We start from the raw sequence: 23,204 nt of genomic DNA, 5'->3' as shown, positions 1-23,204 counted from the left end.
CCAGGGCGACTTACAAAATAGAAGCGCAATACAAAGTGCAAGAATACAATTCAGTACAAGGCATCAAACATTACAAATTCAAATTTACATTATACAAGGCAATTCAAAACATAATACATTTTACAACTTCCAATTTACACAAGTAAATACAATAAGTAAAGTCATACATCCTGGAAAGTGAAAACTAAGTGCTGTCAAGATGTTAGGTCCCAGTCAAGGGCTACGGGAAAGGGAGCAAGGGGGAAATCAATAATACAAGTATTAGTAATACAAGGCAAGAAGCATGGTAAAATGTTGTGAAGTGCTACCTTACAGGAGAGTAAAGGGACTAATATTACAACTAATATATCCTTCCGGCGCTAACTCAAGACATCTTTTCAGACAGTACTTGTAATATTAGTCCCTTTAATCCCCGTTAGATAGCACTTCATAGCATTTTGTCATGCTTCTTGGATTATTGATTGATTTTCCTCCTTGCTCCCTTTCCTGTAACCCTTGACTGTACCTTACATCTTGACAGCACTTAGCTTTACTTTCCAGGATATATGTCAGCACTTACTGCACTTAACTGTATAAATTGGAAGTTGTAAAATGTATTATATCTTGAATTGCTTTGTTTAATGTAAATTTGAATCTGTAATGTTTGATGCCTTGTATTTAACTGTATTCTTGCACTTTGTATTGCACTTATTTTATAAGTCGCCCTGGATAAGGGCGTCTGCCAAGAAATAAAAAAAATAATAATAATATTGTGTCGGTATCGGGAGCCAGTGGCGGGAGCGGAGCAGTGGAGTAGTGTGTGCGAGGGAAAGAGATTACCAGGCGAGCCGCAGAGTTCTGGATGAGCTGGAGCGGCGGGTAGTAATTGCAGGCAGGCCGGCCAGGAGGGAGTTGCAGTAGTCCAGGCGGGAGAGGACCAGTGACTGGACGAGCAGCTGAGTCAAGAAGTTGGTGCGGAAGGGACGGATTCGGCGTATGTTGCTCAGGAAGAATCTGCAGGTGCCTGTCAGTGTGGTGATGTGCTGGGTGTAGGAGAGCGCAGGATCAAGAATGACTCCTAGATTTTTAGCAGAAGAAGCAGGAGAAAGTGTGGTGGATTCCAAGGGGATTGAGATGGGGAGATCAGCAGAAGGTGAGGAAGAGTGGGGGAAAAAGAGGAGATCCGATTTAGAGAGGTTGAGCTTGAGGTGGTGTGACTGCATCCAGGCGGAGATAGCAGACAAACAGGAAGAGATGCGAGAAGGGATGAGAGGGTCAGAAGAGGGAAAAGACAGGAAGATCTGGGCATCATCTGCATAGAAGTGGTAGGAGAAACCATGGGATGCGATGAGGGGGCCCAGGGAGCGAGTGTAGAGAGAGAACAGGAGCGGGCCCAGGATGGAGCCTTGGGGTACGTCTATGAGGAGAGGTTGGGGGGTGGATGAGGAACCTTGCCATGTCACTTGGTAGGTCCAGTCGTTGAGGTAGGAGGAGATCCAGGTGAGAGCAGTTCCAGAGATACCGAGGTCAGCGAGGTAGGAGAGGAGGATGGAGTGATCGACAGTGTCAAATGCTGCAGAGAGATCAAGGAGGATGAGGACTGAGGAGAGGGAGGCCGCCCGAGCACACCGGGGGGAGTCAGTGACTGCCAGGAGAGCCGTCTCGGTGGTGATTCTGAGTCTGAGATGTCCAGGGGTGTCACGAAGAGTTGCGAAGGGGAACAGCCTCTAGACAAGATGAGGTCTAACTGGCAGCCTGCACTGTGAGTGGGTGGAGACGGAGAGAGAGAAGTTAAAGGAGTAAAAGAGAGGAAGAAATCCGGCAGAGTGGGAGGGTTTGGAGAGGATGGTAGGTGAGGACAGCGAGGGGAGGGAGGAGAGAAGAAAGTCGAGTTCATCCAGGAAGGTGGTGAGTGGACCAGGAGGACAGTAGAGAACTAGAAGAAAGAGGTGAGAGGGAATTCAAAGCTGTTGGAGGCGATAGAGGAGAGAGAGGGGGGTGGCACAGAGAATAGCAGAGAAGGGGAGAGCAGGAGCCCTATTCCCCCCCCACCCAGTAAGACAGGGGGAGTGGGACAGGACAAACACAGAGGATAAGGCAGCAGGGGTGGATGAGTTCTCCGGGGAGATCCATGTCTCAGTGAGAGCGAGGAAATCCAGAGAGTGGTGGGAGGCGAAGGCGGAGATGAAGTCGGCCTTGTTGGAAGCATACTTTACACATTTGGATGCCTGTGTGTATGTGTGTTTACTACATGTATGAATAAACTTTATTGCAAACTGCTATGCCCTGTACATGAAAAAGCAAAAGCCACAAGTGTTTTTCATTTATACTATCATTCATGCTTAGTTGGCGCTTTGTGTGCCTATTCAAATAATGGTTTGTGTGTACTGTATTGCATACGCAACCTATCGTTATCTTTCAAGTCGGAAGCACTGCCCAAGGGGGAGGGGTTGCTGTATAACAAAGCCGTCGCAGGGGCGGAGGCAGCGAGCTGATAAGGGAGCCTGCCACGAGGTGCACCGCAAGGGTGCCTAGGCAACACAACTCCAGACAGTTACCTCAGGGATCCCGTAGGGCCGCACCTGAGCCGTCCAGGAGCGAGGACCATAGTCACGCTCTACCGGGAGCTGTCTGCTATCAGCATATACAAAGCGGGGCTACAGAGGTTAACTCTTATGCCCTCCACTTACAAGAACAAGGCCGGCTGCTCTACTAGTGCAGCTAGGAGCGAGGCCGTAATCTACTTGCACAATGTCTGGTGTAGGCAATCAAGCACTTGTGCGGCCTCCGCGCAATATCATGGCAGTGGACCCCTGATCCAATAGGAGCGGGTCACAGACCCAATGAGAAAAATACAATATAATACATAGCTGGCTAATCAGAAAGAGTAGCCGAGCTGAACAATATACAATATAAACATATCGCATGACAGGAAGACAGGACAGGAAAACTTCAGAGGTTTCAGGAGAAGCATGCAATCTGCCTTAATGTTTCAAAATAGCCCTATTGTAAATATAAACCAAAGATATTAAATGTTGTAATTTCCAAAACAGGGCAGTTGCCATAATATCAGGTACTGTCAAATGTTCTCTAGCCGAAAACTGTTTTTTTCAGTTTGTTACGCCATGGCGTCCAACTCGTAACACCTTTTTTCACTATGTCACCATAGAGACATTTCAAGCCAGGCAGTTTATTAGGTTTACAAATAATAATAAATAATCTAACTGCTGTTTGACGTCTCCCATGTCAGCTTCTCCTTGTACTGCTTCGAGACAGGACAGAAGATTGCTTTAGTTTCTATGTCGCCACAGTTTCAATGAAGGCACTGTTCCTCGGAAGATGTCACAGAAAATATACAGTATCCTCTTGGACTGGGGCTGGTATTGCGAGACCATGACCGTGCAGGCCCCACACCCCCATCTCCACAGCCATACTTCGTCCCAGTCAGCCTCACTGCGGAGACAAAGGAGTCAAGGAAAAACATCCTTGGCAAGAATTCATGAGCTCGGCAGGATGACACAAAGAAGGAAATACTACAGAGTAACGAAACAATCACCAATCTAGATGTACACGTAATGTCACTTAAGGAAATATTGAAAGTTTAAAGTTCTTAAATACTGATTATCCCCCAGTCCATTATACTGTGGGTGCAAATATTATATTTCCTCATAGTTTACATTTGCTTACTATAGTATGTTTTTCCAAGGTTTTGCATGTAAACAATACATTAGCTGGTCTTCTCTTATAATATTATTATTGTTATACTGTTTAAAGTTATTGGATCCTATAGGGTATAAAGTTAAAAGTCACACATAAAAGAAAACAACAACATGCCAAAAAATGCAACGAAGTATCCCATAACCACAATATGTAATCTTTACATGCAAAAGTTAATAGAAACAAGAATATCGAAGTTGCCATGGTAAGAATACATAATGTCTCCGTATAGAATAGTATTCAAAGTTATACAGTATATCTAACCTTTAATTAGTTATTTTAAATCAAACTTATGTGTAATGATTGTAGGCTATTCATATTGCAGATATTAAACAACTAAAAACATGATCCTAAGTCAAACTCACTAACAAGCCATTCAGCGGTGGTTCTAGCCCCTTTCATCTCGGGGGGCATGGCTGGGGCCAGTTGTAATCGTAGCGGGGCCATCATCGGGGGGGTGTATTGTCCATGATGTTAGTGGTGGGGAGGGGTGCTGACAGTGTTTTGTCCACGGTGCCAGTTAGGGGGGCCACAGGGGGTATGTGCCAAATTTGAGGTATGTGCCTATCCTGCGTTTTCTTTTCTTTCTTATTTCTTTTTTTTTACATACCAAAGTAAAGCTGTGACCTTATTTGGCAAAGTAGGGTTCAGGATTTAAATTCACAGTGGCTACCTGAACTAACAGTAATGGGGCACACAACAAGTAAACAGAGAAAATAACTACACTATTCCTACCCTCCCAAATCTTACAGGACAGGTGAGATGCCCCTACTCCAAGATACTTATACAATAGAAAAACTATGGTAATAATAATATAGCCCAAGACAAAAAATATTAATCTTTCTAGACTGTATTAAAGTTCAGCACTTCGGAAAAATAGAATTATTTTGTATTTCAATAAAACAAAAATAATTACTGGTATCCACACACCCAACCAATGTAAATGTCACGGACGGTGTTAATTAGCTCCTTAATCACCATTACTTATTATATTTATATTTCACTTCACTTTATGCAATATGGCTTGTGTATTTTGTTTGGTTCTATATTGCCATTATTTTGTGTGTTGATTATCTTTCACTTTATTGTTTAATTTGTTATTCACTTAGTATTATTTTGATTGTTTGCACGCGTGCCTTATTATTTGTGTTTCTTTGAGCCAATCACCACCGCACAACTCACCTGGGTCCACCTGCACTCTTCACACGCGTCCCCACTTAATCACCCTGCCCTGGGAGAGGAGAGGAGGGAGCGTCTGATACGAGCCGCAGAGACCTCCCACATTGGAAAGTGGACTTCAGCAGACAGGAGGGGAGGTGGCAGACCTGGGAGCAGGACCCAGATCAACACGGCGCACAGGGACAGAATAGTGATGTCGTTCGCGAATGTGCCGGGTCCCGTCTGAGAAAGGATGTCTGTTCTTATGTTTTTATTTCTTATAAATGAATACAAGACAGAATAAAAGTATGAATGTTGTGTTGATGTGCTGCGTATGATGACATTGTCCCGGTGCTCCCGTTTGGTGCAGCACACACACCTCAACACAACATTCAGTCAGTGCGAGTGGTGCGGCCGAGCAGTGTGGCGAAAAGTTCATCTTTAATTACGGGTCAGAAAACAAGATGAGTGACAGGCACAAACGAAGTAGCATTTGGATGCATTTTGATAATATAAACAACAAAGGCAGAATGTAAAAATTGTAAAGTATCATATCAAGCAGGGTCTACTAACAACCTTCACAGACACATTAGAATTATAAATCCATCAATGCAGTTGGAAGAAAACAGGCAAGCTAGCATGCCTGCTACTGAAAATGAAAATACCTGTGCGATTACTGGAACCATTGCTGCTGCAGTGCTCACAGCCACCCCTCAGGCATCAGGTACTGCGACCTATTGCAACCCATAGTTCTATAAGCCAATTTATGCCGAAGGCCATGACCCCAGCAAGACCAAACACAATTGATGAGGTATTGGCTAAAATTATTGCAAGGGAATTCCAACCATTCTCAGTCGTGGAGGACAAGGGATTTAGAAGCTACACCCATGCTCTCAATCCAATGTATGTTCTTCCAAGCAGGAAAACACTCTCCCAAACAACTATTCCAAGACTGTATGACAGACAATGTGCTTCACTGCAAGAAAGGGTTAAAAAGGCTACAGCAGTTTGCCTGACAACTGACTGCTGGACATCCAGAGCCACCACTTCCTTCATGTCTGCTACATGTCACTTCATTGAAAATTATAAAAAATGGTGTCCAATCTTCTGGACTGTTTTGAGTTTAGTGGCAGACACACTTCAGATAACTTGGCAGAGGGACTGCTAAGAGTGCAAAAAAAGGGTGGCAAGTAGAAAACAAAGTGGATTGCTGTGTTACTGACAACGCAGCTAACATCACCAAAGCTTTTTAACATCTTGAAATGGACCCACCACCCATGTCTCGTGCACACAATCAACCTGGTTGTAAGAGATGCCCTGAAGGTGATGAAGCCCACTGTGAACAAAGTGAAGGCGATGCGGGAATTCTTCCATAAGAGCACACGAGCCACAGAGAAGCTTAAGTCTTCTCAACGCCAGATGGGTATGCCTGAGCTGAGGTCCAAACAAGAAGGTGGAATTCAACATTTCATATGCTGAAACGGGTTCTGGAGTCCAAGGATGCAATCATCTCTACCTTGGCCATTATCAATGCACCTGTTGATGCTCTGAGCCAAGAAGAGTGGGAGGAAGTGCAAGAGACATGCACTGTTCAGGAACCCTTTGAGCAGTCACTGAGGAGATCAGTGCAGACAGGTACAATGGACAACTGTTTTTACATTAGTATTACATAATTGCATATTTGAGGTGCATATTAGAGGGGAATGGCAGTAATAATAGACAAGAATAAACTGAACAAAGTCCATATACCACATAATAAAACAAAGCATAATTCTGAGTTTTCTCTTTTTTTTTCAGCTACGTGACAGCCTCCAAAATGCTACTCCTGTGCAAGGGTCTGCAGAGAATAACAGCCCACCACCAGACAGGAGGAACAGTAACCAAAGGGAAAGAGAGAGAGTTGGTGACTGCTCTCTGTGCATCTATGGAAAGAAAGTTCCACAGAATGGAATACAATACTGTTCTCTCAGAAACCACCATACTGGACCCAAGGTTCAAACAGCTGTCCTTCAATGACAACAGAGCTGTTGATGAGGCACCTCAAAGAGTAACAGCAGCAGCAAGATGCAGCCCCAGCAGCCAGCAGGCTACACCACTAGGAGGCCAAGAGGGAGAAGAGGGAGCAGGGGCACTAGAAGTGGAGCCACAAACGTCTGCTGTTTGGAGGTTCTTTGATGAAAGAGCAACAGGAGACACTGCAAGAAGGAATCCCACAGCAGATGCTATACTGGAAGTAAGATCCTATCTTGAAGAGCCCCTTATCCAAAGAGCCACAGACCCGCTGAGCTGGTGGGAGACCGAGGCTTCAGTCTACCCACGACTGGTCAAGGTGATGGCAGGGAGACTCTGCATCGTAGCAACATCAGTCCCTTCAGAAAGAATCTTCTCCAAAACAGGGCAGATAATAACAGAAACCGGATCAGCCCCTGTAAGATGAGGCACTTAGACTTTCTTAATGCCAGTCTGCACTAAAGACAAGGTCACTGGTAATATATACATCTAGAACTGTTGGATGCTGCCGTTATGCGCATTGTAATTCATTTTTTATTTGTTATATGGTTCCATTTTGAGTGTGGTTTGCTTGGAATGGTTTGTGTTTTGGATAGTTCAATATAAATAAAACGTTCAATACACATGTGTAATAGTGTTTGATGTTTTCACATGATTTACGTTTTTTTTTTAATACAAAACATGTAAATTATGGTATTCTGGAAATTATAAGATTAAGTATAATTACATTGAATAAGTGATGTATGTGCACACATACCAATCATAGGTCCAAACATTGCTAAATTTGCCTGAATTATAAAAGCCAGAAGTGGTACTAAATGAAGAGCCATTTGGGAGCCGAAAGAGCCGGCTCTTATTGCTGAATTGAGCCAAATGGTCTGGCTCACTGAAACCAGCCGGAATTCCCATCACTAGGACAGAAGCAGAGAGAGATGGATTCCTCTGGAGGCTACAGTGAGTGCACCTTTGGTTTCGCTGATTTCCATGGAGTGTGGAAACGTAGAGAAGTTTAAGACGCCAAGCTGCGAGTGATTTCCTGCTGTGCCCACCCCTCTCCCCTCCTTGGATTATAAGCGATCGAGGAAAGACATTGAACATTACAGTGTCTGATTACATACTGGACCTACTAACCTGGGCGCTGTGTTGCTTGGGTATTCCTCCATGCAGTGGGCAGGGCAGCTGGAAACCGGCAAACAGGGAAACCGGCAAACAGAGAAAGCGAGAAGAGGGTTAACATTAACGTTAACGAGGCTGACCCGGCAGTCCACTGTCCAGATTCCGCCCTGCAGTGAGATGGTGCTGTGGGCACAGGTGCCAGAGTTCCCCCACATAGCGGAATACTGTGTCCTGATCGAGGCTTGGGATGAGGAGCGAGAGCGGCAGGTGGCACGGACCATCACGTGGGTATGCCAGGGTAGGGTCCCGTTGCCAGTGTTAAATCTTTTCCCCTACCCTGTAGATGTGCCCCAGCGCTGCCCACTGGCTAGACTCTCCCGTATAGACCAGCAGGACATTATCACTGAGGATGAGGCGACATTCCAGTTCCGATATCCAGACATGGTAGAAGTGGGGGTCCGTCCGGTCCAGACACAGGGGGTGACAGGGACCGTGGACTGGACAGGGGGAGCCACCGACTTGTCCAGGGAGCAGTGAGGATGGTTAGGCCCTGTTGCAAAAGTGGTGTTGCGTCTAGTAATGTAACCATTCCTTATATCCCAGGACATTAGTTTATAGACACTGTTGCACCGTTTGTAGTAGAACACTTGCATTTACTCATAAGGCAGTTCCCTAATCTCAATCCCTTACACTGGTTTATTTATGGACTTCCTTCCTAATTGATAGGGTATTACTGTTTGTGAAAGAACTATTTCCATACAGTCAAAGTTTCATGACATTAGACTTTAAACTAACTCATATCTCATTCAATTATTTATTCATTTATTCTACATCAAGTTATATCTTCAGTAACGTCCGTATTTTCCCACGTTTCATTCAATCACCATCAGAAGCTCTCTGTGCTAAAAGTGGCAGCACATTTGTCTCACACACATCAAACTCGCCTTTTCCTGCTTCCCAAGCCTTATCAACTTACTCAGACCCTCGTCAACTTACTCAAACCCTCTTCAACTTTGGTCAACATTGCTCTGCATTCTAACAGCTATTCTTTCTCCTATTCTTAATTTCTTACAAGAAATGTATTCAGGTTTTTTTATCAATATGTTTTATTTATATTTATACAGATGTCACTCCATTATTCGTTTATTGAAGTCATATATGTACCTAACAAAATATTAGCCAATAGGCCATTGATCTCAATAATGATTCCCATAATCCTAGGACACCTTCTCTTTTACTCTTCCTTTCCATTCTTCCTTTTCTCCTGTAAAGCATTTTATATTACTTGAGCTTACTTATTCTATAGTTGTAATCTTATACTTCTGCGGTATCTTACCCTTTTCCTACATCACTCATCTTAAAACCATGGTCTACTTTGACTTTCATTTCAGGTATTATATGCTAGGCACCAATAACCAAACATTTTCTGAAAGACTGTAACATGTCACCAGACTGTTTACATTCTCCTGCTTTCACAGGCTGTCAGGGCTGCACCAGGCTCTCTTCTAGCCTTTCGTTTCCTTGAATTTGACTTTTGACAGAGCTTGTCCATAACATGATGTTTAACAAACAAATTCTGGTTCTTCTTGTGGAGACACCATGACTATTTATGTATTACTATTATTATCCATCTGTTTATTCAATGTATATTTTGGATTACTTTTCTTATAATAGTCTTTCTTTCTGATTTCTGATGCTTGAGGCACTCTGTATAGAGCCAAAGATCCTCATGAATATGATAAATCTGTTGTTACATTTTTAAATATAATTCTAAAATGATTGCCAAAACATAGACATTTACCTTATATCACCTTCAAACTATACATATACATAAACACACAAAGCACATACACATTGATATCTAAAGATAATTCAGATATCCGATCTGTGGCATGTTTTATTGACCCTGCAGTGTCTCAAACAGCCCTTATAACTTATTATTTAAGCTTATGATTATTTAGCATAAAATGTCAAATAATCCCACTCGATTATTTCATTATTTCACTATCTCAGTTTTCTTGATCCATTGTGAAAAAGTTCTGTTATTTCCTCCTCATCTGTAGAGGCTACATTAGCCCACTCCCCGGTCTGATATTCTCGTAGTAACTGTATCCAAATGTTGGGCGGACATTTAGCCTTCACGATGATGTGTACATCGTGCGGGTGAAGGAGGTGAATAACCATCTTTTCATCTAGAATATCCCAAAAAGTTGTGTTACCCTGGTTTGGTTTTAATTTTGGGAGGGACGCCCATATCATTTCTTTTTCTCCTGGGGAGAAGGGGACATGGGTTTTAGTCGTATAGACTATTGATTGACCTTCCTCTTTACTCTGTCTAGTTTTGACTTGCATGGGTGCAGCTGGGACCGTTTTCAGAGCGGTCAGATCTGGATACAATGTATTATTATAACCAAAATCAGTGATTGATTTATATTCCGGATTATATGGGGGAGGAGCGCTAGCAAAACCTCCTTTTTCATATTCCCATGCTTTGCGATCTAAATCATCCCAATCGGGCCTGTCGTCCTCGGAGTGATCTGTGTCGCGACGCGCTCCTAACACGGCAGCACATCGCGCACCTACACCTTCACCTTTTCTGACCACTTTTCTTGCCCTTCTAATTTGCCTTGTAGTTCTATTAATTCTATCGTATTTTTCACAACTTCTGCTCTCAATTCACATTACTGTTTATGATGATCTTCCATTTCTGTTATTTTCTTTTCTTGATTCTCACCAACCTGACACAATATCACAATTCCTTTCTCTGTCTTATCTGGTTGTTGTTGCTTCCACCAGTCCCGGTGCTCCTTCGGAGACCAGTCTTTCTCCCAACTTCCTTCCAACATTTTCTTCTCTACATTCTGTTTTTTTATTTCTCAAAAAACCAATAATGCTGGTGTCACTCATTGTGACGATTTATCTGAAATATTACATTATTATATATTATATATATATATATTATAATAAAAACAAACACTCTAGTAAGGTACGGACACCCGTACATGACACTGGCTAAGGTAAGGGAACCCATAAACAACCATAAGCACCCCCGGACCTAGGACAGCCTGTAACTTGCTAACTTGCTGTTTTGTTTGCTTCTCATCGTTTGCTGCTAGTTGCATGCCAAACGAGTTCGTTCTGTCCAAAATATAAGCTTTTTTTCTTCTAATAAACTCAATACAAATACAGTGCACTAGCAACTATTTCCCTTTCAAAAGTTGTAGTCCCGTTTCAGTTAAAACAAAATGTGTGCTTCAAAGAAAGAAAATACTATTGCTGCTGACTTGTGTTTCTTTTCCCTCTTTACCTGCTCTTATCACAAAGCTTCTCAACACAATCTCAGGTGCAGGTGCACTCTGCGCTATCCTTTGCCCGAGCTTTGTCCAGGAAAACTCACTGTAGCCATCTTAGTTCAACACGGGCTCTCCTTACCTGTGAGTCACACGGGTCCAGTTCACTTTGCAAGTGAACAGTCTCTTCTCAGAAACAATAAGGAAACTTGGAAAGAAACACAATCCCAGGTCGGTGTTAAAAAAAAGTTCTTTGTTTTCATATTAAAAGAAAACATTTGTATTTTCTCTGCACACTTCACAGCTCCAATTAGCACACTCAACTAATCCCTGCCCCCCTCAGAACCGTCACTAAAGAAAGGTACTCACAGTCATTTTAAATATGACATCCTGTAGTGTTTCATTTCAAAATATGATTTTATTATCACTTGAACCAAATAAATCCTTTGACCCACTAATACCAAATTACAGTTAGGGGGGCCACAGGTGTGATTTGAAAATACGATCTTCCATGTCTTTCTGTTGTGTTTTGACCTGGGGATCTGTAATTGTCCAAGTGGCTACTGCACATGTACTTATTTAATATTAAATGTTTAATTAGGCTTGGTTCTGGTGAGCATGTACAAGACGTCAGCTTTTTAAATAACTGTGTGTATTGGATTATACACATTTTAGAAATACTCTCTCAAACTTCCCGCATTGGTACCTCACCAGGGAGGTAGAAAACAGCAATAGCATTGAAAAAGTGTGATTGTAGTTCTGCTCTTCTGCAATATATTTCTACAAGATCTTTAACATCTTCTTTAACATTGTTTTAAAGGCTGGGACCAATATGGTGGAATATCTCCAACACACGGACATTGAGAGACTCGACCCCTTTGTGCTGCTGCTCAGAGACCAACTCTCAGTTGTCTCTGAGTAGGCTATGGATCAACTTCCTTTCCTAATATGAAGGAGACCATGGATACAAAACCTATGAAAAACAGGTGATTATTGTTATTCTTCTCATTATAAACTACTTAATACATCTCTCCCATAAAGTACAACAGGATAGTGGTGACGTCATTCAGGATTGGATTGCCATTGGTCAAAAGCCCTCTGAGAGAAATTGTGTGGCGACACTCCACACTCTTAGAAGATATTGTTCTGCACAGAACCATAAAGGGTTCCTCGAGTAATCGCTCTGGTGGATCCCTTTATGGTTCTATGTAGAACCCCTTCAAAGGGGTTACATGAAGAACCCCCAAACATAGCGTTCTACACAGAACCATTCGTTTTAAAATGTTATATATAGAACCCATTCAAAAGGGGGACACGTGCTATACCTGAATTTGTTTTCCAAATACAATCTTTAAAAAATGTATGAGTTCATATATACAAACACACATACACAACGTAGAAATCGCACTACTAGTGAAGTAACTTCATTTACATTATATGCCACAACTCCTCAATTTGGAACGCAAAAACAAGACATCTGATGTAAAAGTGTAAACTAATTACGAACAGCACTTTTGATTTTTATCTTCAATTCAGGGGCTACTTATTCGAACAGTAAACTGTATTCTCTCTTCAGAGTGACTGGAATGTTTTTGCCTACATTCAACTTAAATATGAAAGTTTCCAAAAACGGCATAGTTTTCTTTAAGGCTATTCAATGCCAAACACAAAATTCTCTCTGCTTTCAGTGCTTGTCCTTCAGCACAATTACACAGGTTCATGATGTTCTCATTTCAATACATTGTTTTCTTATTTAAACTATTTGACTTTGAGCTTACATTGAGAATAAAATCACGTTTGCAAGTAAAACCTGGCCAAGAAAGGAAGCAGCACTACAATAAAACAATACACAGAATACAAAGCAGTTCCTTCAAAAGTGAAAGTGATAAAGAGTGATGTCTGTCAGTAAATTACGTTGAGATACATATTGGTTATTTTGAATTAGGAGTCCAACTTCAATATCTTCTATTAACAAGCCAAAATACAGATCAGAATTACGGGTAATTGAAAAGAATATGTAGCGCCTAGGTAAGCTTGGATGTGTTCAGAGAAACACTAAAAACGGATTGGCTTTATTTGTGGAATGCAATCCTGAAGAGTATTTGATATTTTGGGTAATAAGCTGACCGAAAATATTAGGAGAGCCATATGCACAAAATAGTATAGTCTCCTAGTGCACGTCACCGCCCTCTATTGCATAATCTACAACACCTTATACATCAAACCCAATTTACTAATATTATTGTTATGCATTCATTTGTCACATCTGCCTTTGCTGGTAAGGATAACAGTACAGGATCATCAAAATGTACTGTAACGAAACCTGTCCTAGTAAGGTCGTGTCCTAACTGGATTTGACAGAGGAGCGTGTAGCTGCCACCACCTTTGGTTTACCGGACGGTCTGGTCGAATAACCCTGGAAGCTAAAATTAGTGATGTTAAAGGGAGAGTGAAAAGCCAAGAGGAAGTATATAACCAAGTCTTTTTAATAACCAATTTAATACGCTGGGTACACAATGTGCAATTTAGGCAAATAGAATAACAATCACAGTATCACTAAACAATCCATAAAAAGTCAATATCCATTAAACAGTTAATTTCTCCCTCAAATACATACGACCAATTAATATAATAAAACCGCAATTGACCTTCATTAAAGAAATACTAAAATAAACCATACAATAAACACCAATGTAAGTGAAAAGAAACCACAATATAAACATCAGATAAACCATACAATAAACACACCAATATAAGTTACCACAATTACAACAGCAATTTCAACTATAAAAGCAAAATACAAACTCTTCAATGTAAAGCCAAAAAAAAACAAAAAACGGGTTAATTGCTGTTTTAGATCAATTGATTGGAATATAGCTAATAGGATCAGCACAATCCAATCAATCAATCACTCACTTGGCCCTGTTACACAGACTGATTAATAGCAGTATGTTTAAGTCTAACCATAAATTCATAAATTAGAGCAAAGAAACTGTTACTATGTTTAAACTTGGTTTTATACAAGTCCTTGCCCAATGAAAACATGTAATCAAATACACATAATCCCACAAACAAACACATATAGATTTAAAATAGAGTCAGAGAGCTCCCGTCAACTGAACAGCTCCCCAGCATTTGGCGCACACTGCACACTGCACACTGCACACTGCACACTGCACACTGCACACTGCACACTGCACACTGCACACTGCACATGTAAAAACAAGCAGCCCCCTATTATCTGCACACAAACCAACACAAGCAATGCTAGCCGTAGAAAGAGTCTCTCTTGTGTCTTCTGAGCACTGCTTATATCCCCATCTGCTCCCGGTATGACATCCCGTGATTGGTCGCAATGCTCAGTCCAATTAGGGTTAATAAGAGCCAATTCAATCAGTGACAGAGCCGACTGGCTCATCACAGTACTACTATATTTACAGCATGACATAACAGCGCGGCGCTGGAGCGGGAAAGTGCGCTTCTTTTTGCACATCGTCTACATGCGCGAAAAGCCTGGACACTTGGGCTAAAAAAAAGACAAACATAGAAAGTGTGAAATATGAACGTTAACATTGTAGCGCAAACATTGGGCTTCGAGCCACGTGTAACAGACAGTGCGATTCAGAACAAAGTCAAAAATAGCTTCTGCACAACAATACAACTCTTAGCTAGTAAATTCATGTGGAAAATGGACGCCCCGTCTACAGGGCTGCGGCAAGTCGTGGCCTATTTGTTGGGGAAGGATGTTGAGCTCGGTTTTCCAAACGAGCCGCTGCATATTGACCTATGTCTATTGTCTAAATGTCTATTTATTTATTGATGTATTCATTTATTTATTTCAACATGTATTGATTCATTGATGATTTTCTCTGTGTATTCATTTTTAATTCTGGCATGGATTATCCTGCATACAAAAGCAAAGGCCCGGGACAGTGCGAGCATGACTTATACAGCGCAGTGCAATCATGGTCGCTGCTTGACATCGTCCTGCAAATAAAAAAACATTGGCTGGATGTCAAGTCACACATTGCCGGGCCAGACCTCGAACCCGGATCCTCCGGATCGTCACCCTGCTGCTCTCCAGCTGAGCTACTCCGGCAACGGAGCATCGGCGCGGAAGGGCGCTATTAACTGTGCGCTGTTTCTGCCGTCACTCATCTCCTGCAATGCCGTGTTTATGTGAGAGCTGTGACGCGCTGTAGCAGCAACTACATGTTTACTACATCTCATCTCCTCTGGGGTTTCAGTGTTTGTGAGACGGTGACACTAAACGCTGAAGTATAATGTCGGCCAATAAGCGCACTGGACACCGCCCACTGGCTGTGATTGACACAGCGGGCTTGTATGACGTCATTCACTGCTACAATGATCGAGCGCAGAGATACACCGTGGTCGTGCAAAAATGCTTTTTCTACTCTTGCGGTTTTTATTTTACACTACAGGAATAAATAACTAAACCAATATTAAATACATAGATACATGTCCCTGCCGATTCCAATGTTGGCGATTCATTGAACATGTAGCACTATTTGCACATGCATGTATTTATTGTCTCACATTAGAGATGAGATGTAGAAAACATGTAGTTGCTGCTACAGCGCGTCACAGCTCTCACATAAACACGGCATTGCACATGCCTGTAGCCAAAGTCCGTTTTTTTGTCTTCATTAAAATGATCCTTTACAGGAGTATTACATGCGAAGCCAAGGCCGGCCCTATCGGAATAGGCAAATGCTAGGGGCGCCCGAAAGAGTGAACATTTGTACGGAGGTTTGTTGCACTCAGTGCTTGTTATTGTGTGGAACCAAGTCACAGCAATTCCTGGTTATTAGCCAATAGGATGTGAGTGTTAATATGGGATGTCCTGTATAGAGCTGCTGTTAGGGAGTCAGTCAGTGAGTTGCACTGGGCAACAGCGGCACTTTGTACTGTCAAAAACAACACAAACACAGCTATTGGGTTTTGCTGATTTCTATACATAAGCAGCTAAAATTGGACATTGTCAACCTCGCCTCTAAAATATAAAAGTGCGCACACGACCGGGGGTCACGGTGCCATAGCTTGTGTTCACCTAGAAACTCGTCCGGCAGCGGCGGACGCAGCGGATTTCAGTGCAGACGCGTTTCAGCAGCGACACGTTTCCATCACACCCACCGGCACCGCGTCCAGTTTGCATATATAATGTTGCTTGATATGGGATTTTCCGCTGCTGATGTGTGGTTGTGAAGCAAAGATATGTTTGAGTCCAAATCTGCCTGATTTCATGGAGATTTTGAGCTGTTTTTTGACTTGTCTCCAGTTGTTAACATCTTCCCCAGAACCCGCACCCTGAATTACTCAATCGTCTTCGCCCTCATTTTTCAACACTAATTTTGTGCAGTGCACAGTGGGACAAAGGGAAATGGTACAGACTTTAATCTAATAAGACACAAAATGCTTGAAAGTTTCTATTATGTTTATCTATATGACTACAATAATCTTTAACAAATTAAAATGTAAGTGGTCTGAAACCGTTTTAATACAAATATATACATTTATTTAACCAGTTGATTTTTGTACTTTGTGAAATGAATGTACTAAATATAAGCAACGGGGTAAATGACTAATTCACAGATTTAGTCCATGTCTGGACCTTGACTATACCTTGACCAAGAAATGTGGACCCTGACACAACATAATTGACTACCCCTGCTGTAGAACATTGCTACATTATGCATATTGCACTAAGGTGTCTGTAATATCGTTTTTTCGTGCAATACTTTTTTAATACTGTATTTATAATTCATTTTATGTCACTTGTTTCTTTAATACTGTTTTTATACTGTTTGTGTGGGGGTTTTGTTTCTAAAATAAAGAAGATCTCAAAGACATAAAGCTATGCAGTCTGTGAGTGTATGAACACAATGACCCTGCGATGCAGGGGGCACCACTTAAAATCTTGCCTAGGGCACCAAATTGGCCCTGTGCGCAGCAACTGACGTTATGCAAACGACATCAAGCTGGATAGTGAGTATGGGGTGAAAAGAGCAGGAGAGACGGGAGAGAAAGCAGGCAGCAGCGTCATTGTCGCAGAATATTGAACATATGTTCAAAAACACTGCCAAACAGGGTAAGGTTGTTATATTTACTACCTAATCTAACAGTTGAGATAGATAACGCTAACTACGTGCTAGCAAACAGTCGTCAACTCCACGCAGAAGGTAGCTAATGTTTTTACTCGTGTGTGTCTGTGTCTGTCAGATTACACAAAAACTACAAGACCGATTTTCACGAAACTCAGTGGAGGGGTGTAGCATGGGTCAAGGAAGAACACAGTAAATTCTGACCATTATCCATCCAGTGGGACTAGCTAGCTACAGTGACCGATTCAGAAGATTTTTACCCTGAATATGTGTGATGTGTCGGCGCTCCATTCACGTGTGTGTGTGTGTGTGCGCATGTGTCTGTGTGTCTGCGTGCGTGCATGCGTGTGTTTGGACTGAAAAAGGTGGTACATGATCTTGGTAAGCAATTTGACAACATTGTAGTAAATATTTTCGGTGCATCAAAAAGCGTCCTCGTTAAGATAGCAGCAGACAAGCTAATCCAGCACAAATTAGTGCATAAAAAGTAACCAAAATGAAGTATTTAAACCTCATAATTGAATACAAAATGAGGGGAAAAACTGCAAAAAGGTCCACTTTTTGAAAAAAAGAACCCCCCTTCCACTAGGCTGGCTACGGGCCTGTTGCAGGAGATGAGTGACAGCAGAAACAGCGCACAGTTAATAGCGCTCTTCCGGGTCTTTCCGGAGTTGCCCGAGTAGCTCAGTCGGGAGCGCGTCAGACTGAAGGTATGAAGCCCCAGGTCCGATCCCTGGCTCTGGCAATGAGCTACACTGTTTCCACTTCCACACTTTTACTCTGCACAACAATCTGACGCAGAGCAACCATGATTTTACAGCGAAGTGAAATCATGGTCACTCTGCTTCAGATTGTTCTGCAAAGTAAAAGCTTTCATTTCATGTTGTGTAAAAAAAGTGCAAAAGTCCAAAAGTGTCTTGACAAGTGTTGAAATTAAAGCTAGACCCACGCTAACGCGATTCTTTAAATCCCAGACGATATTTAAAATGGTGGGCTGCTCACATTTAACGACAGGCAGGATTTCACGGAATTTAGGTCTTTTGCATCATGATGCCCCAAAACAACTATTGTTATTTGAGGTATTTGAATCAATACTTATGAAAGTCAAAATCAAAAACTCAAAATAATGTAACTTGTTTTCGTGGATGTGCTCGACTCTCATTGGCTGCTGCCGGTCTCGGACCCGAGTCGCATCTTTAATATGAATTGTGTTGGATCTACTCGCCTGCCTGGCGAGCTGCAGGTTTGAGCAGAGGGCAGCGGCTCATCGGTTAGGCCCCGACCTGCTGCTTTCTGTTCAACCGGACACTCAATGACTCCATTGAATGAACAACCGGCTTAGATTGTACTTTTCAAATTGTGTAAAAAATAGTTGGTTCTTTAATATGTTATTCATACAATTCTATGCTTAACTTAAACCCTCTACAGTTAAAAATAATGAAAATGCTCTGATTAAGGTTCAATTAAGCAATCGAGAGCTGTGTTGGAACAGATACCACAGGCAGTGCCCATCTTGCCCATCTTGCCAAAGACTATCAACATCAATATTATTAGCATTAGTAATGTAACTATTCTCAATTTCCCAGCTGAGCTCACAGACACTTTCACTGACCCCCCCTCCTTCCTGGGGGGTGAATCCCTTCCTAATTGATAGGGTATTTCTGTTAGTGAAAGGACTATTTCCATACAATATCATGCCTTTAGACTTTAAACTATATCTCATTCAATGATTTATTTATTTTACATTAAGTTATACCTTCAGTAACTTCCTTATTTTCCCTCATATTCCATTCAACCACCTTCACAACTCTCATGCTGAAAGTGGCAGCACATGTCTTTCACACATATCAAACTCCCTTTTTCCAGCTTCCCAAGCCTTATCAACTCTTAAACCCCTCGTCAACTTCCTCAAACCTTCCTCAACATCGCTCAGACCCACTAAATTGCTCTGTATCCTAAAAGCTGTTCTTTCTCCTTTTCCTAATTTCTTACAAGAAAATTCAAGTTATATTTATTGACATGTATTATTACTATTTATACACACATTTCACTCCATTATTTTAACTAAAATATTTACTTAACAAAATATCTTTTAGAAAATAAGCCTTTTAATTGATTTCAATAATGATTCCCAGGTACCTCAGGAAAACAAAGTTTCAAAAAATGTGTCCAGTCAATGATTTCCCCAATGAAGAGTTTGCGTGGGCACTAAGACTGTCCACCTGCGCGGCTCATATGTCCTTATTGTGTCAACTTCCTCCTATTGAAGTCCAATCTACACCGGTACATGTTCAGAAGAACTGTTCCCGAAACTAGGTTGAACTGATCAATAGTTAATTTCTTACCTACACATTGTATTTAGGGATCTTATATCTGGGAATTTCAAAAACTCTTCATTGTGGAACTCACAGCTACCAAACGACCCTTTAATTTCCTGGAGTATCTGGTTATCTATTGAAGACTCTGTATAGGAAGTTGAAGAAAGTGTTTTGTGATAATTATATAATGTTTTATATTAATACTAGCATTAGAAGTAGTTTGTATACAGACTGAGCAGATTAGATTTAGCAGCACAAGTAAAGGGTCAACAAGGTTGATTTGTTAGAAACTCCTGTCAGAAATGAAAGATCACCCAGTGCCGAAATAGCCTACAGATGTCTGCTGAGAATTTGTTTATGACTTAATCGTTTCTCCAGATAGGCAGGAATTGTTTCTGTTAACGAGCGATTGACACTAGGTAAATGACGACCGTGGGATCGCATCTTCCTAGTGCACATCAAAGACGGACATCTGCTTTGGATCCATCACCTCTTCACGGGAGGACAGATCATAAAACGGACCCGGACCTGTATCTTCTGATTGGATGAACGGCCATAAGATGTTACGTCATTTTCCTATAAAGCTGCACTCATGTTGGTAAACATTAAGTTCTCACTGAAGGAATTATTCCTGACGTGGGGCTTCCGAGCGGCTCGATTAAAGTTCTATTTGCTTTATCTCCACGATTTCTCCACTGATTTCCGAGACGGTTCTACATCTATGTATTCATATCTTCACCATATTTTACTGTTTCCTCAGATTCCCATTTCAGAAATTAGCTCAAATTCAATTTTCAACATTTTATTTTGTATTTCTGGGTTGTAAAATAGTATTTTATTTTTATTTTCTCCTTTAAATGGTTCAATGTTAATTTAGCTCACTTCTTCAATGCTTGTCATTTTATATTTCTATAGTATCCTTCAAATTCGTACCCTTTGACTACTTCACTCATCTTAAATCCAAGGTCTAATTTATTTCAGGTATTTTATGCTGGCCCCAAACATTTTCTGAAAATAAGACTATAATATATCACTATTCTGTTTACATTCTCCTGCCTGGATTTTACATCAGGCTGTCAGGGCTGCACCAGAGTGCTGCTCCTGTGGATTTCAGCCTTTCATTTCCCTTTAATTTGACTTTATAGAATTTGTCCATAATATGATTTTTAACAAACAAATCCTTGTCCTTCTGGGTCTTAGACGACACCATTACTATTTATTTACTTTATTATTACTTTATTTTTATTATTTAGTGTATATTGTGTATTACTTTAACATTATTCTCATAATAGAATATATAATTTATTTATAATTTGTGATGCCTTATGCACTCTATATGCACTCTATATACAGTTAAATGTTTAGATCCAGCCTGGAGCTGAACCTCTGGAGCCACTGGGGAGCTGTTCAGTTGACGGGAGCTCTCTGACTCTATTTTAAATCTATATGTGTTTGTTTGTGGGATTATGTGTATTTGATTACATGTTTTCATTGTTTAAACTTGGTTTTATACAAGTCCTTGCCAATAGTAACAATGTCTTTGCTTTAATTTATGAATTTATGGTTAGACTTAAACATACTGCTATTAATCAGTCTGTGTAACAGGGCCAAGTGAGTGATTGATTGATTGGATTTTGCTGATCCTATTAGCTATATTCCAATCAATTGATCTAAAACAGCAATTAACCCGTTTTTTTTTTGTTTTTTTTTGGCTTGTTGTGAATTTTGGCTTTACATTGAAGAGTTTGTATTGTGTTCTTTTGTAGTTGAAATTGCGGTTGGAAGATCGTATTTTTTTTTCGCCACACTGCTCGGCCGCACCACTCGCACTGACTGAATGTTGTGTTGAGGTGTGTGCTGCACCAAACGGGAGCACCGGGACAATGTCATCATACGCAGCACATCAACACAACATTCATACTTTTATTCTGTCTTTTTTTTTTTTGGCTTGTTGTGAATTTTGGCTTTACATTGAAGAGTTTGTATTGTGTCCTTTTTTAGTTGAAATTGCTGTTGTAATTGTGGTAACTTATATTGGTGTGTTTATTGTATGGTTTATCTGATGTTTATATTGTGGTTTCTTTTCACTTACATTGGTGTTTATTGTATGTTTTTTTTTAGTATTTCTTTAATGAAGGTCAATTGCGGTTTTATTATAATAATTGGTCGTATGTATTTGAGGGAGAAATTAACTTAACTGTTTAATGGATATTGACTTTTTATGGATTGTTTAGTGATACTGTGATTGTTATTCTATTTGCCTAAATTGCACATTGTGTACCCAGCGTATTAAATTGGTTATTAAAAAGACTTGGTTATATACTTCCTCTTGGCTTTTCACTCTCCCTTTACATCACTAATTTTAGCTTCCAGGGTTATTCGACCGGACCGTCCGGTAAACCAAAGGTGGTGGCAGCTACACGCTCCTCTGTCAAATCCAGTTAGGACACGACCTTACTAGGACAGGTTTCGTTTCAGTACATATTGATGATCCTGTACTGTTATCCTAACCAACAAAGGCAGATGTGACAAATTAATGCATAACAATAATATTAGTAAATTGGGTTTGATGTATAAGGTGTTGTAGATTATGCAATAGATCTCAACGTAATTTACTGACAGACATCACTCTTTATCACTTTCACTTTTGAAGGAACTGCTTTGTATTCTGTGTATTGTTTTATTGTAGTGCTGCTTCCTTTCTTGGCCAGGTTTTACTTGCAAACGTGATTTTATTCTCAATGTAAGCTCAAAGTCAAATAGTTTAAATAAGAAAACAATGTATTGAAATGAGAACATCATGAACCTGTGTAATTGTGCTGAAGGACAAGCACTGAAAGCAGAGAGAATTTTGTGTTTGGCATTGAATAGCCTTAAAGAAAACTATGCCGTTTTTGGAAACTTTCATATTTAAGTTGAATGTAGGCAAAAACATTCCAGTCACTCTGAAGAGAGAATACAGTTTACTGTTCGAATAAGTAGCCCCTGAATTGAAGATAAAAATCAAAAGTGCTGTTCGTAATTAGTTTACACTTTTACATCAGATGTCTTGTTTTTGCGTTCCAAATTGAGGAGTTGTGGCATATAATGTAAATGAAGTTACTTCACTAGTAGTGCGATTTCTACGTTGTGTATGTGTGTTTGTATATATGAACTCATACATTTTTTAAAGATTGTATTTGGAAAACAAATTCAGGTATAGCACGTGTCCCCCTTTTGAATGGGTTCTATATATAACATTTTAAAACGAATGGTTCTGTATAGAACGCTATGTTTGGGGGTTCTTCATGTAACCCCTTTGAAGGGGTTCTACATAGAACCATAAAGGGATCCACCAGAGCGATTACTCGAGGAACCCTTTATGGTTCTGTGCAGAACAATATCTTCTAAGAGTGTGGAGTGTCGCCACACAATTTCTCTCAGAGGGCTTTTGACCAATGGCAATCCAATCCTGAATGACGTCACCACTATCCTGTTGTACTTTATGGGAGAGA

The sequence above is a fragment of the Amia ocellicauda genome, unplaced genomic scaffold (genome assembly GCF_036373705.1).
Source record: "Amia ocellicauda isolate fAmiCal2 unplaced genomic scaffold, fAmiCal2.hap1 HAP1_SCAFFOLD_35, whole genome shotgun sequence".
Classification (NCBI taxonomy): Eukaryota; Metazoa; Chordata; class Actinopteri; order Amiiformes; family Amiidae; genus Amia; species Amia ocellicauda.
The sequence above is the reverse complement of the archived record's forward strand: the minus strand, read 5'-3'. Positions refer to the sequence as shown.